The sequence below is a fragment of the Neovison vison genome, chromosome 9 (assembly GCF_020171115.1).
Source record: "Neovison vison isolate M4711 chromosome 9, ASM_NN_V1, whole genome shotgun sequence".
Classification (NCBI taxonomy): Eukaryota; Metazoa; Chordata; class Mammalia; order Carnivora; family Mustelidae; genus Neogale; species Neogale vison.
In genome coordinates, this window is record NC_058099.1 from 48,234,507 (window position 1) to 48,250,566 (window position 16,060).

At 41.6% G+C, this 16,060-nt stretch overlaps 1 protein-coding gene across 1 annotated transcript in view; it reads right to left on the bottom strand.

Annotated features, from left to right (window-relative positions):
* The window catches only part of FOCAD (focadhesin), a 311,074-nt gene that overhangs the window by 275,802 nt on the left and 19,212 nt on the right, over positions 1-16,060 (bottom strand). The window lies entirely within an intron of this gene.

Genomic DNA, 16,060 nt, shown 5'->3' on the forward strand with positions numbered 1-16,060 from the left:
TACCACAGTCTGGGTACAAGCTTTCATTTAAACACTCATCTAACTGCTGGTGACAAGTGTGAAGCCTAGGTGAGCTTTTTTCAGGGGGTAGAGAAATGACCTAGAAACTCACACACTGAAACAGATTGCTTGTCTTCTAAAAGAGGAAACAATTAGCACCAACTTTTAATATTTCCATCACACCTCTCATTCCTACTGGGCTGTCAAGAAAGGAAAGAAAAGGAAAGGAAAAGAAAGAAAAGAAAAAGAAAGGAAAAAGGAAAAGAAAAGGAAAGGGGAAAGGCAAGGCAAGGCAAGAGAAAAGACAAGAGAAGAAAAGAGAAAGAAAGAAAAATGTTTTCAAGTATGCAAAATGGATGGAGGAGGGCAAGGTCAAGAGAAGGCTCTGAAATACTGAAAGGATTTCCTAAGGACCTCAATTTATCCAGTCCATGCAGCCCTGAACCCACCAAATTATACTACTTTGAAAAAATAAGGTGCTATTAGTGGGTTAAGCATCCCACTCTTAATCTCTTGATCTCAGGGAGTTCAAGCCCTGTGTTGGGCTTCATACTGAACATGGAGTCTACTTAAAAATATTTACATATAGGGTGCCTGGGGGGCTCAGTGGGTTAAGCCGCTGCCTTCGGCTCAGGTCATGATCTCAGGGTCCTAGGATCAAGTCCCGCATCGGGCTCTTTGCTCAGCAGGGAGCCTGATTTCCTCTCTCTCTCTCTCTCTCTCTGCCTGCCTCTCTGTCTACTTGTAATCTCTCTCTCTGTCAAATAAATAAATAAAATCTTTTTTTAAAAAAATTTACATATATATTAAAAAAAAATTCCAGGTAGTCCAGGTTAACCTATATAAATAATACACAGTGAAAAATAGCTCTCCTGCTCTCACAAATGGAGGTGACTTGTGTTGAACGCAAGGTTCTACTACTTTCCTCCCTTTCCTCCAAAACTACACTCTCTGAATGGATCATTCATCCTAGCCTTCTTCTTCAATATCTAGGGCCAACTTTACTCCCCTGAATTTGACACTTCGCAGCACTGAAACAGCTTCAAAGACTGCAAATTATGTCTGCTAGCAAAATCTACTCGGTAGTTTATGCAGGTCAAAATTTGCTCAACTTTCCAGATGTGTCCATCTCCTCCTTCTTGGAATTTTCTGCTCCCTGGAATTCTGTAAGATATCAGAACACCATTTCCCAAAGTGTGTCCCCAGGAAACCTAGGATGAAGACATGTCCACGAGGGTAAGAGGTTTTGTAGGGAATATATATTGGCACCTTAATGTTCATTCACTCATTCACTCAAATACTTACTAGCTGCCTATTGGGTGTCAGGCACTGCTCAGTGTGCTTAGGCAACTTCCAGGAATAGAACAGACAAAAATCCCTACACTCATGGAGCTTAGGGTATTACAGAAACGCTTTCTGTTTTAAATATGGCAACCAGGGTCAGTCTCTTCTGCAGAGGATGACATTTGGTGAGTCGCCATACAGATGTCTGGGGGAAGATATCACAGACATAGTGAACAGTGAGTGAAAAACCCAAAGCACATCAAGTGCTTAAGGCCAGGGCTTGAAAAGAACAAAGAAAGGAGCCAAGAGTGAAAGAGGCACCTGGGCAACTTAGTCGTTAAACGTCTGCCTTTGGCTCAGGTCATGATCCTGAGGTCCTGGGATCGAGTCCCATGTCGGGCTCCCAGCTCCTCGGGAAGCCTGCTTCTCCCTCTCCCTCTACTCCTTCCCCTTCACTCATTCTCTCTCTCTCTCTCTCTCTCTCATAAATGAATAAAAGCTTTAAAAAAACTGAATGAAGGAAGAACAAAATGGAAAATCAGAAAGTCAGTAAGAAGTCAGATCACAGGGACACCTGGGTGGCTCAGAGATTAAGCATCTGCCTTCAGCTCAGGTCACGATCCCAGTGTCCCAGCACTGAGTTGCTCCAAATCTGGTTCCTTGTTCAGCAGGGAGCCTGCATCTCCCTCTGCCTGCCACTCCTCCGGCTAATGCCCTCTCTCCGACTCACATATAAATAAATCAAATCTCAAAAAAAAAAAAAAAAAAAGAAGCAGAAGAAGTTTATAAAACGCCATGCAGGTCACCAGAAGGACTAATACATCTGTCCCCAGTGACCTGGTAAGCTGGTACTGAAAAAGAGTGGTAAGATTTTAACAGAATCACCTGAGATGAAGAGTGCTCAGATTCTAGATACATTTGAAGGTAGAGTCAATGTGGTTGCTGATGACTGGTTGAGAGTATAGAAGAAAGGGTCAGAGATGACTCCAAAGTGTTTGATCTGAGCACCTTTAATTTTAATGTCAATTCCTTTGGGCATTTTATACATTAAACAAAACAATTTATATATCACTTACCATGGATGTTTTACTAAAAGAAAAAGACGGAGTTGCCATCAACTGAGAGAGGGAAACCAGTTTTGTGGGGGTAAGCTGGGAATTTCATCTGAAACTGGCAGGTTTCAGATGTTTAAATGATATCCAAAAGGAGAGGTCAGGTAGAAAGCTGAATACATGAATCTACAACTGAAGAGACAGATTTTAGCTAAAGATATAAATGATAATGCACATTAATTATAGAATCTGAGAGGTATTAAAGCAAGAAGTCTGATTAACTTTGCTTAACTCAGAGTTTACCAAATTTATCTGATCATGGCACCCTTTTTTCTAGAAATATCTGGTAACAGTCTATACAACCAGCGCTTCCTGGGACACACACTGGGAAACTGCTCTACCAACTCCAACTCCTCTGTCCATTCCACTTCCTGCACCCCATCTTCCTTACGGCTGCCAAGTTCCCTTTTTGCTCTCTCCCCTCATGGAAACTCTCCCAGAGCCCAGCCCATACCCCCAAACCCGTCCCTGCTCTCTTTTATAAAGCCAGCGATTGGAGATGTCAAAAAGGAAGCGCATATTGGGGTACCTGACTGGCTCAGTCGGAAGAGCACGCAACTCCTGATCTCAGGACTGTGAGTTGGAGCCCCATGTTAGATACAGAAAGTGCTTGAAAAAACAAAACAAACAAACAAAAAAAACCTTCATGAAAATGTGCTCAACATCACTCAGCACCAGGGAAATACAAATCAAAACCACAATGAGATACCACCTCACACCAATCAGAAAGGCTAAAATTAACCAGTCAGGAAACAGCAGGTGTTGGCGAGGATGCAGAGAAAGGGGAACCCTCCTACACTGTTGGTGGGAATGCAAGCTGGTGCGGCCACTCTGGAAAACAGTGCCGAGGTTCCTCAAAATGCTGAAACTACTACTAGGTATTTACCCAAAGAATACAAACGTTGTGGGACGCCTGGGTGGCTCAGTTGGTTAAGCAGCTGCCTTCGGCTCAGGTCATGATCCCAGGGTCCTGGAATCGAGTCCCACATCGGGCTCCTTGCTCGGCGGGGAGCCTGCTTCTCCCTCTGCCTCTGCCTGCCTCTTTGTCTGCCTGTGCTTGCTCGCTCTCTCTCCCTCTGTCTCTGGCAAATAAATAAATAAAATCTTAAAAAAAAAAAAGAATACAAACGTTGTGATCTGAAGGGGCACCTGCACCCCAATGTTCATAGCAGCAATATCCACAACAGCCAAACTGTGGGAAGAGCCCAGATGCCCATCCACAATGAATGGATAAAGAAGATGTGGTATGTACGTACAATGGAATATTACTCAGCCATCAAAAAAGATGAAATCTTACCATTTACATCAGTGTGGATGGAACTGGAGGGTATTACGATGAGGGAAATAAGTCAATCAGAGAAAGACAATTATCACATGGTACCACCCATATGTGGAATTTAAGAAACAAAACAGAGGATCATTAGGGGAAGGGAGGGTAAAAATAAGACAAGATCAGAGAGGGAGACAAACACTTTTAACTATAGGAAACAAACTAAGTTGCTGGAGAGGGGTAGATGGGGAAACTGGGTGATGGACATTAAGGAGGGCACATGATGGAAAGAACACTGGGTGTTATATAAGACTGATGAATCACTGACCTAAACTTCTGAAAGTAATTATATACTATATGTTAACTAATTGAATTAAAATAAGTTAAAAAAAACTAAACTTCTGAAAGTAATTATATACTATATGTTAACTAATTGAATTAAAATAAGTTAAAAAAAATCTTTAAATAGGAAGAAAGGAAGGGAGTTGGGGAAGAAAGGAGAACCTATCTTCTCTCACAAACACATTTAGCATTTTGGTTCCACTGCTCCCAGTTCTCTCAAGAGTTTCTTGCTTCCTCTGCAGCCATTCAGTCACAAAGTCACTTTCATCCCTCCCCACACCTGAGAGCCGACCTCTCCTCCCCATTTCTACCCTCCTCAGACCAGCTCCTCTGCTCAGCTCACTTCAGTAACTGCTTAGTCCCGGGGACCTCCAAGCATGAGCAGATCCCCTACACTGCCATCAGACGAATTGTCCTAAAGCACAATTTCCAGCACATTGTTTCCCTGCGAAGACTTCAGAGGTTTCACTAGCCTGTCAGATTAAAGGCACATTCTGATTCCTCACCTTTAAGCCCTCCATCAAGCATCTCTCCCAGTCGGCTTCATCGTCACCACTGTCTGATTTCAGCCGGGCTACAGTGGCTTTCAAATTAGTCCCCTGTTGCTCAAAATGTGCTCATTCCTAGGGAATTTTGCTTACGCTGTTTTTGCCCCCATAAAATGCCCTTCTATGTTCCCTCTATTTAAAGATGAAATTTCCTTCATAGACCATCTTTGCTGCTAAGCCTTTTCCAAGTAGCCACATTTTCTAGAAGTCACCTTGTTTTACATTATTTCAGTGCTTTGGCTGGCACATACCATCCTGTGACTATTTGCATTGGGAATGGAACTACTTCTTTTTCCAAAGAGTCAGACAGCAAACTACTCAATCTACTACCGTAGCATACAAGCAGCCATAGCCCTGAGTGATGGACCATAGCTGTGCCCTGATAAAACTTTTCTGAAAAGCACAGGAGGAGGCTGGGCAGTAGTTTGCTGACTCCTGGTTTAATTTGTGACTATTTTTTTAATTAATTTATAAAATGTGTTGACATACTTGCTAACACTGACATCCAAATTTGGCCCTGTGCTCCCAAGCAAAGTAAATAAATAAATATACATATTATTATAGTATTATATTATATATATTATATGTTATATTATTCATAACATATGTTATATAATATATAATATTTATAACATATATTACATGGCATATATATATATAGTAAATAATACATCTTTTATTATCTAATAAAAATGGGAGGGTGCAGGGAGAAGCACCTTTCATCAAAGAAAACAAGCTTTTTGTGCCCCTAACCTCTGAAGGAAATTTCTCAGATTAGCCTTTACATATGGAATACAGAGTGTATAATAAGCAACATTCTCAATAACATAAGCTAAAGGGAATTTCATACAACTTTTTTAAACAAACCCTGGGATAAAGCCCTGGGTATAACATACCATGTAATTCAGCAAAAGAGCCTCAGCGAATGGAGTGCAAGGACAGTTTTCTGATGATCTAATCTAACTCAGTAAAAAGGAGACTTCAGACTCTCCAGGGTAGCAGATGCTTATAAACATATCACAGGAGAGACTCACTCAAATGTCAACAGTGATAGAGAGAAAGAGAAGAAAATGCGAGGTTATGCTCTCGGATCCAGGCCCAGAATGGTGGAACTCCAAAATGCTTTGGGGACAGAGGAGCAGCTGGTTAGGCTAATAGCTTACTGTGCAGTGAAAAAGCCAAACCATACAGAAAGAATGACTATGGGTGCCGGGGTGGCTCAGTGGGTTAAGCGACTGCCTTCTGCTCAGATCATGATCCTGGAGTCCTGGGATCGAGTCCTGCATCGGGCTCCCTGCTCAGCAGGGACTCTGTTTTTCCCTCTCACCTTCTCCCTCTCATGCTCTCTCTCTCTCTCATTCTCTCTCTCAAATAAATAAATACATAAAATCTTTTTAAAATGTTAATAAAAAAGAAAAAGAAAAAAAGAATAACTTTGTCTCGAAGAAGGAGGCCAATGGAGTAAGAGTACCATTATCATCAAAACTACCTGAGGGGCGTCTGGGTGGCTCAGTGGTTTAAGCCTCTGCCTTCAGCTCAGGTCATGATCTCAGGGTCCTGGGATCGAGTCCCGCATCGGGCTCTCTGCTCAGCGGGGAACCTGCTTCCCCCTCTCTCTCTGCCTGCCTCTCTGCCTACTTGTGATCTCTCTGTCTATCAAATAAATAAATAAAAATCTTTAAAAAAAAAAAAAAAACTACCTGAGTACAGGTGACAAACACCTAAGTTTACAAAAGACAGCCCCAAGATCCATGTGACACTTTAGACAATGAATACATTTTTAAGTACATTTTTTCAAGTAAAACCACTCAACCTTTCAAATAAATGGCCACAAAGCATTCTAAAAACCATTCCCCAAGCTGCATTATGATTTGATATCACCCTTGATTTGCTATCCTTGGGCTATAAACTGCAACTGTCTTTCATCTGCTGGAGACTTAAACTTCAAGGTTAATCACAACCATTTGGCCTTTCAAGGTATCAGAACATCATATTCTCTTAGGGAATTTCAAAAAAAAAAAAAAAAAGAATCCATAATGCTTGCTTTAGCATTGGCAGTCTAGCTTCTGTCCTACTTTATTTCTAATCTCAACTTCCCTTGGGCATTTCATGCATTAAAGAAAACAATTTATGTATTACTTCTTCCCATGACATTTTTTACAAAAGAATGAGAACACTCACAATACGCTCCATAAACCGCTTGTTACAAAAAAGTGTTTGATTTTTAAAGATTTATTTCCAACCTGTCACGGTGCCTTTTTTGACTGTCTACACCTAAATCAGAAAGGGAATTTTTAATGAGGCCTTTAAGTTCCAAGGGAATCAAAGCATTTGTTTAACTTGAGCAATTATCACCTTATCTGCCAAGATGCTCCAGCACCCTAAGAATATTTCCAAGAACATAAACCTATCACCTGCATTCTAGAGATAATAAAGGAGCAGCAGATAGATAGCACGCTTCCGTTTTTCAGCTTTCTCTGGGATATGGAAATACACAACCATACATCACACAAAAGCATTTGGTGCCAAACTTCCAACGAAGTGCACGATCTGGAAAACAAGAGATCCATCTACTCACATTCCCACTCGCTACGTGACCCCAGCACAGGATTATGCGGGGTAGATGGGGATGGGATGTTGGAGGGAGTGTCTGATAATCACAGAGAAAGCGGGACTTGGAGCACCCTTGACCACCAAATCCCTTTATAGGAAGGACTCGGGGAAGCAATCTACAGCCGCTAAGTCAAAGCTATGAAGAACTTACATTAGCAGACTGATAAAAATACATACTTCATTCACTAACGGGGACCTCTGTTTCAGAAACACAAAAGCTGATGGTGTCGTCAGTAACTTTGAGCCGATCTTGTAAGTTTATCAAGACTATGGCTTATGGGTATATTCTTGTCTCTCCTAGTTACTTTGTCCAACTTCTTAAAGGAGGGAAAGAAACAGAGCACCTGGGTAGCTCAATCATTAAGCAACTGCCTTCGAGGTCATGATCTCAGGGTCCTGGGATTGAGACCCGAATCACCCCAGTTTGTGTTCCTTCTCTTTCACTGTGTCTCTCTCCATCAAATAAATAAATAAAACCTTAAAAAAAGGCGGGGAGAACCCATCTATTCTTTTCAACCACCCACCCTGCTCTGCAATCCAGTACTTATGTCTTCCTTGTCCTTCTGCCTGCACAGCTTCTCACCTACCACTTCCTGGACCCTAACTGCTTCTCCACATGCTCTCCAGAATCTGGCAGCTGGAGTCTGTTTCATTCACCTTGTACCAAATCCTGATACCTGCTAAAAATCAAGCTTAGTCCCAGTTCTTGCTTCAAAAGTTCTGAAATCCAACCGCCACCTGCACTCTCAAATTAGCAGGACAAGACAGTTAGGGCCCTCCTCAAGGTAAGATCCTTAAAAATGACAAGATCATGGGGAAATCACAATGGAAGTCTGTAATACTACAGAGCAAGTATAAAAAAAAAAAAAGAGAGAGACCACTAAGTCATCAAAAAATTAAGCAAAGAATAGAAAATACTTTCAGATTAATGAGTAGTTTCAAAATCAACCCAAGGTAGAGGGCAACTAGGTGGTGTGATGAAGACACGTTGTCAACATTATAATCAGAGGGGCGCCTGGGTGGCTCAATCAGTTAAACGTCTGCTTTCAGCTCAGGTCATGATCCCAGAGTCCTGGGATCGAGTTCTGCAAATAAACAAATAAAAATCTTTAAAAAAGAAAAAAATTATAATCAGAGAAAGCAGGAACAGCATAGATGTGGTAGAGATAGCGAACTATCCTTCACTCTCTGTGTTCTCCTTCTTCTGTATCAGTAAAATGGTAGCCTAACCAGCTCCATCACATTTCCTAGCCTCAAGCACGCTTAGGTATGACCACGTGTGTGATCAAATTCTCTCCAGAGAGTTTTAGCAAACATGACTTGGCCCTTTCAGGCTACCGCCTGCTTCCTCCACTCTTCTGCATGAAGATAATGCCACTAGTTCACCGTTGAAGAAACAGGAACCAGATCCCTAGATAATAACAAGAAGCAGAACTACATACCTGGAACTCCAGCTATTATATGAGAAAGAATTTTCTACTTTGTACAAACTAGGGTATTCTGGGATTTCTTTGTTACAGTAGATAAGACTTCCTTAATAATACAGTAGACCTGAGACTATCTCCCTTCCGTATCTTTTTTTCACTAGAGAAATGAAGAAACTCAATGTCAAGGAAGTTAAGCAACTTGCCACAAAGGCTAACCAGCCAGGCAGTTTAGGTGAAAAGGGAGGTTTTTCACTTCAGAGCCAGCGTATCCCTGGACCACCAGTAGTAACATAAGGCGTGACCAGCACATTCCAATACTGGCCATGCCCCAGGAGTTTTAGGATCTAGAATTCAAGCGCTGACCAAATTCAGGTTACTGTGAGTTCTGATGATCTCACCGGTTGCAATTTACTGAAATATATCCAGTTGCAATCAAATTCCTGCCTTTATAGTTTAGTTCTTTCTGAACTTATGTCACATGCTACTTACTCACAGATTTTGAAATGGGAGTCTAAAATAAGACCAAAGGCAGGAAATTCCAAGTTAGAACTGACTGCTGTCCAGGAGAACCAGGCATTAAAGAAAAAAAAAAAACTACCTCCTTGAACAATGCCTAATTTTTTACAATTTTTTCTCCAATTATTCTCGAATAATCTTTTTTAAGTGTCATATATGTGTATGCATATATGTGTTAAATAGGGAATATAAATGAAAAGCTATTTTTAGAAATCTAAAGATTTACTTATCTAGAATTTTTATAGTATCCAATCTAAGTCTTCCAAAGTCTTTGAATTAGCTCCTTTTTGAGATTATTTTTTTAAAAGATTTTATTTATTTATTTGATAAAGAGATCACAAGTAGGCAGAGAGGGGGTGGGGGGAAATCAGGCTCCCTGCTGAGGGGCTCGATCCCAGGACCCTGAGATTATGACTTGAGCTGAAGGCAAAGGCTTAACCCACTGAGCCACCCAGGTGCCCCCAGATGATTTTTTTCTATTACAATTTTTAAATATCTCTCCACCAAAGAATACTTGAATTGCTCTCTACATTTTTAAAATAAATACTTTATGTTGATATAAAATAATCAAAATAATCCTAATGGTACATTTGTAATAAAACAGAGACCAATCATTATAAAGTCTCACTGAATAAATGTCTAATCTAAATAGCTAAAATCTCCATAGTCATAATCTTACTTCAAATATCATTCAGTTAACTAAAATTTATTAAAGCACCATCACAGAATGTATTTTGCAGGTATTTTACTTGAATCTCCTCCCCTCAAAAATGACTCTTAATTTTGTGCACTGGTTCTCTAAAATAATTTACTTCTTAACAAATATCAACATGGAACAAAGTGAAGTATTTAGGAATACTGATATTAGGGATTTTCTGTAAAATACTTCACTTACCCTCAAAAGGGCACAAGAATGTCTAAAGGTTGATAACAGACAAGTACATTCAAGTTCATAATACTATTCTACTTTTATGTATGTTTGAAAATTTCCATAAGTTTTTGAGGCCTGGGACGCCTGGGTGGCGCAGTGGGTTAAAGCCTCTGCTTTCAGCTCAGGTCAAGATCCCAGAGTCCTGGGATCGAGCCCCACATCGAGCTCTCTGCTCAGCAGGAAGCCTGCTTCCTCCTCTCTCTCTGCCTGCCTCTCTGCCTACTTGTGATCTCTCTCTGTCAAATAAATAAATAAAATCTTAAAAAAAAAAAAAAAGTTTTTGAGGCCTTCCACCCTATAAGGACACCGGGAGAAGTCACTGTCTAAGAACCAAGGAAAAGGGTCCTCATTCAATCATGCTGACACCCTAATCTCAGACTGCTAGCCTCCAGAACTATGAGAATTAAATTTCTGTTTTGTTTTGGTTTGGTTTCGGTTTTTAAGATACATTTATTAGAGAGCGAGCGAGCATGAACAGGAGGAGCAAAGGGAGAGGGAGCAAGAATCTTCTGCAGGCTCCATGCTAAGTGCAGAGCCCCACGTGCCTCCCAGTGAAAGGCCAACTCTTTGCAGGCAGGGACCTGGTCTCTCTTTGGACCACTGTAACCTCAGCACCTAAGAACCTGATCGATACAGATGCACTGACTAACCACAGCCAGACCTAGGATTCAGAAGGCCAAGGTGGACCAAACAGTTTCTAGGGGTCAAGCACTCTACAAAACACTTTAAAAATAACTAATCCCTTTGGCTCTTCCCAGTAACTCTGAGGTAGGTATTACTACCCCCCACTTCCCACAGGAGAAAGCAGGAGCTCAGAGAGAGAGCCTCTTGCCCAGGGTTCTACAGTTGCATTCACAGCCGGGATTTCTTGAGCTTTACCATGTGCCAGGCAGGCACTGTCGAAGCTCTTTCCGTGTCTTCTCGCTCCCAATATTCAAAACAACCCCATGACATGAGTACTATTATTATCCTCATTTTCATGTGAAAAACCAAAGGAGGCAAAGAGAGGTCAAAATTAATTGCCTAATTATGTAAGAAGCAGAGCACGAGCATGAACCGTGCAATCTGCCTCCAGAGCTCACATTCTTAACTGCTACTCGAGAAAAGAGCGTTGACACAGAGTGTTTGTAAAACTAAGAGTCCATTAAAGCGCTTCCCTCATAACCAGGCACACAACAAACACTTTTAAAATGTTATCCGTTACTATTCTGAGTCTGAATCCAACACCTTGCTTTTTCTATTACATCTTGCTGCACCCCAGGGAATCAAACCTCTCTTTAAAAACTAGGGGCACCTGGGTGGCTCAGTCGTTGAGCAGCTGCCTTCAGTTCAGGTCATAATCCCAGCGTCCTGGAGTCCAGCATCGGGCTCCCTACTCAGTGGGAAGCCTTCTTCTCCCTCTCCCACTGACCCTCTCGTGTTCCCTCTCTCGCTGTGTCTCTCTCTGTCAAATAAATAAATAAAATCTTTAAAGAGAGAGAGAGAACAGTATATCTAAGCAAATCTCTAATGCAAGAAAATTTTTTTAAAAAAGAAAAGAAAACGTGGGTATGGATCTACCTGCTAAATCAGGGTTGCAAAGTAGCCAATCAGCATATGCAAACCTATCTTTATCTTTGTATCTACTGCAAGCCTAAAAACAAGTAAGGGAGTCTAACACACAAAGTTCCATATTAAAGGGATGTCCCAGTCGCGCCTGCGTGGCTCAATGGGTTAAGCCTCTCCCTTCAGCTATTCAGCTCAGGTCATGATCTCAGGGTCCTGGGATCAAGCCCCACATCGGGCTCTCTGCTCAGCGGGGAGCCTGCTTCCCACCCCACCCCCACCCCTGCCTGCCTCTCTGCCTACTTGTGATATATCTCTGTCAAATAAATAAATAAAATCTTTTTTAAAAATAATTTTTTTTTTTTTTAAAAAAGGGTGTCCCAGGGCGCCTGGCAGGCTCAGTCGGTGGAGCACACAACTCTCAGTCTCAGGGTTGTGGGTTTGAGCCCCACATTGGGTGTGGAGATGGCTTAAAAATAAAATCTTTTTAAAACTTTTTTTTTTTTAATTTATTAGACAGAAATCACAAGCAGATGGAGAGGCAGGCAGAGAGAGAGAGAGAGAGGGAAGCAGGCTCCCTGACGAGCAGAGAGCCCGATGCGGGACTCGATCCCAGGACCCCGAGATCATGACCTGAGCCGAAGGCAGCGGCTCAACCCACTGAGCCACCCTCTTTTTAAAAAAGAGGGGAGGAAGAGTCCAACGCCGACCACAAAACACAAAAATGATCCACCTAAGACTACCCTCTCCTGTGGTACCATCACCTGCAGTCCATCTCCCGCGTTTGTATGTGTTCTTGATTTTATATTTTCATCAATACCCACTGAGTTTAAGTACAATGGGCAACAAATGAGGAATAAAGGTTGGCTTTTTTTGTCACTATAATTAGTGTAGATCTTCTTTAGTTCAGTCCATGCTTCCTGCCGCTGATAACAACACTTCCCTATTTACTTCTCCCCCGACTTTCTTCAGCATGCACAATTTGTTAAAAAACCATTCTCCAGGGCGCCTGGGTGGCTCAGTGGGCTAAAGCCTCTGCCTTCAGCTTGGGTCATGATCCCAGGGTCCTGGATCAAGCCCCGCATCCTATCCCATCCCATCGGGCTCTCTGCTCATCGGGGAGCCTGCTTCCCCTCCTCTCTCTCTGCCTGCTTGTGATCCCTACCTATCTGATAAATAAATAAAATCTTAAAAAAAAAAAAATTTTTTTTCCATTTTTTAAAAATAAGTCAATATTCATTTAAATAGATGAAAGCACTTATTTGTGAAAATGAGTGCTCAAACACTACCACACAGACACAGATGGCCACCGTTCCACAACTGAATGCTTGGCTGGCACGTAGCCCCACCATGTGACGGGTCAAAACACAGCTCCACAAGACATGGAAAGTTCTGTGCAGATGAGTTCACTTGTAAAAACACAGAGTTTGAAATAATGGTGGAATGTTCTGAAAAGATCAAACGGAAACCACTGTGTATTCCTTCTCAGTTCCCATAGCTGTCTCACAAAACAGGGCTTGAACTACAAGTTGGCATCACCTTCCAGGCAAGGAGAAGAGGATAAGGTAGAGTGGGGGCTACATGGCAGAGCTAGACTCGGACAATTTCTATGTGCCTTCCAGCCCTGCGAAGATCGTCAGCCATCCTCAAGATGTAGATCTCATCACAGAGGGGTTTAGCTTCCACGCCCACAGCCGCTGGACCTGCTCACACACTAGTGAAGAAGTCAGGCAGGAAGGGTTCCTCACTGACCAAGCCTGCTGCCTTTTTTTCCCCCCGGACTTTTGGGTTTCTTGAGGGAAACAGCTGGGTCTTGTTCACCACCTCTGGGCCCAGAGTGCAATAAGCAGTTAGTCAGTGTTTTTGAGTTGCTGTGTTGAGCACAGTAGCGAATACACAACAGACTCAAAAAATGTTAGAATCAGAATTCTGCTGTTTCTTTTGCTTTCCAATCAACTTTCCAAAACAGAAACTGAGAAACAAAGAATCTGCAATCTTTCCCACTAATGAAGACTCCCAAAACAAAGACCCTAAGTAAGTTAATACGAACCAGAAGGAGAAAAATAAATATGTAAACAACTTTATTGTCAAATTAACGCAGTAACCTGAATTCACTTACCATCACATTCAGGATTTGAAAATAATTCATTCCTTTTAGACACAGCCCTTCCTCTGGGCTTTTTTTTTTTTTTTAAAGATTTTATTTATTTGACAGAGAGAAATCACAAGTAGATGGAGAGGCAGGCAGAGAGAGAGAGAAGCAGGCTCCCTGCTGAGCAGAGAGCCCGATGCGGGACTCGATCCCAGGACTCTGAGATCATGACCTGAGCCGAAGGCAGCGGCTTAACCCACTGAGCCACCCAGGTGCCCCTTTTTTTTTTTTAACTGAGCAAATAATTTTTGTATAGGTAGTATAAAGATATATCAGGTCCAAACCTTAAATCAGCAGAATCCAGATTAGTGAGCTTTTATTACACTGTTATTCATTTTGGTACATTTTCTTTTAAAAAGGAGGGGGAAGGTCAAAGACCACATGCAAAAGCTCAGAAGACTCGTTCTTCACTGTTTACAGCTGAATCTAATAGAGACAGAAAATGGGTCTTTGTTACTTGAATACATCGTAAGTTTTACATGAACGCTTCGGTTGACAGCTATTATTTATCATAGCTATGCTCATAATCTGCTATGTATTACAACCCGTTAGAAACCCACAGTATCACCTCTGTGGATTTCCCACTGGGGCAAAAGGCATTTTAAGCATGTAATTACCCAACGAAGTAACATTTACTAATTTTCTCTTACATAGCCAGCATTATTCATGGCTGTTTTTATTTGTAGGGTGCTTAATAATCAGAGACTAGTTAACCTTCACAACCGTCCTGGGCAGAAGCCCATTAGTAAATCATTTCATGTTAGCACGGACACACCAAGCAGCATATGCAAGAATTAGAAGAGGCTCCTGGAAAATGCTGATATCCAGCTGGCAGAGTACAGGGCAGGGAACGTCTTTCAGAGAGTTAATTTTAAGATCATATTTAAACAAAGAAGAGGAGGAGGAGAGCAGGTGGAGGAGGAGGAAGAGGAACATGTAGCTCCTTGTGAGATTTTTTTTCAATTTCTCAAGTTTTAAAACCAATACCTACAATTTTTTCTGTACAGGTGGAGGAGGAAGAAGGGGAACATGTAGCTCCTTGTGAGATTTTTTTTTCAATTTCTCAAGTTTTAAAACCAATACCTACAATTTTTTCTGTAGTTTCAGTGGAACTTTCCAACACTGTGTTGGACGTATATGATGGATTATGTGAACAGCAGTAGCCGTTCTTACAGACCACAGCTCACAAGAAAGCCAATGTTCAAAGAGCTTCATTTTAACCTCAAAGACGACTTCTTTTTTTTTTTTTTTTTTTTTTTAATTTGACAGAAAGGGACATACCGAGAGAGAGCACAAGCAAGGGGAATAGCAGGCAGAAGGAAAAGCAGGCTTCCCGCCGGGCAGGGAGCCTGATGTGGGGCTCAATCCCAGGATCCTGGGATCATACTTGAGCCAAAGGCAGATGCTTAACCCACTGAGCCTCCCAGGTGCCCCTCAACCTTGAAGACTACTTCTGCCTCCCAGCCCACATGCAAAAACTATGAAATTGCTCCCAACCAGGCTTACCTCCAAACTGATGCCAAAGTCCTCAAAGCCAAAGAAATACGGGAGAACCAGCACAGAGCCCAGGACCGGAAAAGTCTCCCTAAGTCCCACCCAGCAAACTCAATTCCAGAGGAACTTAGCACAGTGAAGCTGAAAGTCTGAGGTGGGTGGAAACTAACCCACTCTGTATGTAAGTCTGGAAGTGGAAGTGGACAGCCCAGGTACCACCTGCTGAGTATCCTGTCTGCATTTCTCAGCTACAACCCAAAGTGTGGCACAGAGTAGTCAAGTCCTATTCGCTTCCCATTTCAAAAGTAGGAGAATACAAAAGGCTTAAAAGCAACCACCTTTTGTGTAAAATTATTCACTGATCAAAAAAGTAAGCTAAGAAACATGCAGATAAAATACCGATCAGTTATGAAAAATACATTTACAAGGAGTTTTACTAAAGGAATGCTTACCATAGAGAAAAAGAAATTATTACACACAATCATGAACACAACCAAGTTTAAACCATATATATAAAGACATAAGATTAAGAAAAAAAAGTGAATGGGGAAAATATTAAAGTTCCTCTCCAGAGAATAGGATGACACGAGATCACAACCTATCACATCCCTCCTTATATCTGCTACATTTAATTCTGCCCCCCCCCGGAATGGGTATCCATTACTTTTTTTACACCAAGTAAAAATTATTAATCCTCTTCAAATAAAACCATACAGTCAATTTTGGGGTTGCAATAAAAAAAATCAGTGATCCTACTTATTCACTTGCACCCATGGTCTTTTATCACTGTCTAAAGAGTTGGTTTCGCCACAGCACACACCAAGAT